The sequence below is a fragment of the Spinacia oleracea genome, chromosome 3, assembly GCF_020520425.1.
Source record: "Spinacia oleracea cultivar Varoflay chromosome 3, BTI_SOV_V1, whole genome shotgun sequence".
In the NCBI taxonomy this organism is placed as follows: Eukaryota; Viridiplantae; Streptophyta; class Magnoliopsida; order Caryophyllales; family Amaranthaceae; genus Spinacia; species Spinacia oleracea.
In genome coordinates, this window is record NC_079489.1 from 54023654 (window position 1) to 54026127 (window position 2474).

At 33.2% G+C, this 2474-nt stretch overlaps 1 long non-coding RNA gene across 1 annotated transcript; it reads left to right on the forward strand.

Annotated features, from left to right (window-relative positions):
• Positions 1-406: 406 nt before the first annotated feature.
• On the forward strand, positions 407-2136 carry LOC130469013 (uncharacterized). The gene is made up of 3 exons (XR_008929379.1): positions 407-487; positions 820-879; positions 1843-2136. It is a non-coding gene; the product is annotated as an uncharacterized lncRNA (long non-coding RNA).
• Positions 2137-2474: the final 338 nt, after the last annotated feature.

Below are 2474 nucleotides of genomic sequence, written 5' to 3' on the forward strand. Positions count from 1 at the left end.
AGCTCTAGACACCTACTTTTGTCCCCATTCCCGCAAGGGAAAGGTTCGATGATGAAAGCATAAAAACTCCACTTGACAACGCATCTCCTATAGAATAAACGAATCTCGATTCCCCATTTCATTTCACCCGAAACCTGCTGTAATATCCCGAATTTTCGGGTATTTTCTAATAAATTATTTTGATAAATTAAGATAATTTTACAATTAAAATAAAGTTTTTAATGAGTTTTAACTAATAGTCACTACAAGTATATTTTCAAATTGATTTTATAAATTTTCTGAAATTAGTCTCCTAGTTAAACCTAATACCCTAAGTATATTTTCAGAATTAATTTATATATTTTCTGAAATTAGTCTCCTAGTTAAACCTAATACCCTAAGTATATATATAACCCAAACCTCACAAAAAAAATCTCTCGTTACATTAACTGATAGTAAACCCCTCTTCTCAATAATCTCCGCCGTTGTCACAGTACCCTTCCTCTCGGTAAGTAATAGATGTTTATCATTTCCAAGCTTTTCACTTTTGAAATCTATCTTCGATTTAGTGTTTTCTCGTCACTGCTAATTGACAATTATGGCTGACAATTGGGAGTGGGGATTGTTTAACTCATTAACTAACATTGTTTTGGGTTTTTCTATTGTACGTTCTTTAGGAATAGGTTCATACAACAATGGTGTGCTTTGAAAAAAAAAAAATGAAAGTTGATTTATTAGACTAATTCTTGTTTATATTCTCTAACTATTACTACGCATAGATTAAGTTAGGTTGGGCAAATATTATGACTAACTTAGGTTATTTATTTTGTGTAATCGTAGACGGAGACTACTTAGGAACCACGCGAGGAGACTACTAGTTTGAGTACGTGCGTGTTCAAGGTAATTTTCAATGTCCATCATCTTTAGGTCCCGTTAGTAAAAGTATTTGGGTATATTTATGTGTTAATATGTGCTATGGAGATTAAGTGTTATATGCATATATATGAGTGTTATATATGATTTGAGTTTATGGGGATGTATAATATTAGTATTAGTATGTAAATGATATTTTGTACTAATATAATTATTTTACGAAAATGAATATCACTTCATCTGATTAATGTGTATGGAGGCTATTTTGATGCTAGACACAAGTTGGAGTTTGTTAATTAATTCTGGTTATAAATTTGTTCATGAATTGTATAAAGTTACAGAAGCACTCCAACTCTTTAATAAGAGCTGTAACAATTAAGAACTAAGTGATCGTTGTAATATATTGATAATGATGGGCTCAATTGTACTTCGTATAATTGTAGTTATGGACTCTTGTGACTACGACTATTATGTGCTGTGACCTTATTAAAAATATTAATTACGTAAAGTGTAATATTAGAGGGAAAAGCCCGTAAGGGTTAGGAACAGGTTGCTCTTCTAGATGTTGTTCTATCGGTGCACTTTAGTGGAGACCCGGTAGGCTTCTAGTAGGTTTCTATTATTCTGTATTAAACTTTCTGCTTGGTCTTCCTCCTAATTATATTGGTGCGCGGTCGCGGAGACCCATAGTTAATTAGTGAGGGGTGTGCACACTAGGGACATTCTGTACTCATCTTACTTTGGCCATTCTCAAGGGTTACGCGCGACCCTTAGCGTTCTTTTTCCCTCACTTAATTAATATTGATCTTTATGTGATAAGTTTAATAATGGAGTTATTAAATTGGTACTGGTTGTTTAATTGTCTATTTTATGTACTCAAAATGTTTTCAAACTAAAATTATTTATTTTACGGGATGGAGTTGGAATTACTCAGTTTATCTGATTTTTGGGAGTTCGTCTCTCTTGTCTCTTTTCTATTTATTTTTGCAGGTTGGTAAAGGTACTTGGCTACGAGTGAGGAGACGCTTAGAATAACCACCTAGTCAAGAGACAATTTCTATTTCAGTTTAAGTTTAAGTTGGTTTTTGTTATTCATTTTGTGGGAATTGGTTGTAGTTTTTATGGGGCACCTTTTAGACCACTTAGTTAATTTTGACCTTAATGATTTTAAATTGTTTTGTTGCTTTGCATTTATTTTCTATGGAGAATAAATGTAGCAGTGACACTCCCAAGGTTTGGACGATTGTTTTATGATATAAAAACAGGGTTTTTGATTATATAAAAGGTCCAAATTTTGGGGGTGTTACACCTGCTATTTATGGAAACCTGCTAAAAATAGTAACTGCCGTAAAAGGTAGCGTCTAAAAGTGGAAAATCATAGAAGATAGAAACCTGTCAGAATTAGGTGTTGTATTCCAACATAAATCCTAAATGAGATAGAAAACCGCGTGAATCCTATTCCTAATAGGATTCCGGAATAAGAGTTACGTATTAATTAAAATCCTAACGAGCCTAGAGTTCGTAACGGGCCCAGACGCATTCCGTCATAAAATTGATACGCGCTAAAAGACTCGAATTAATCTCAAACTCTACGGATTTTAGGAATCCGAATCTGACTAAAC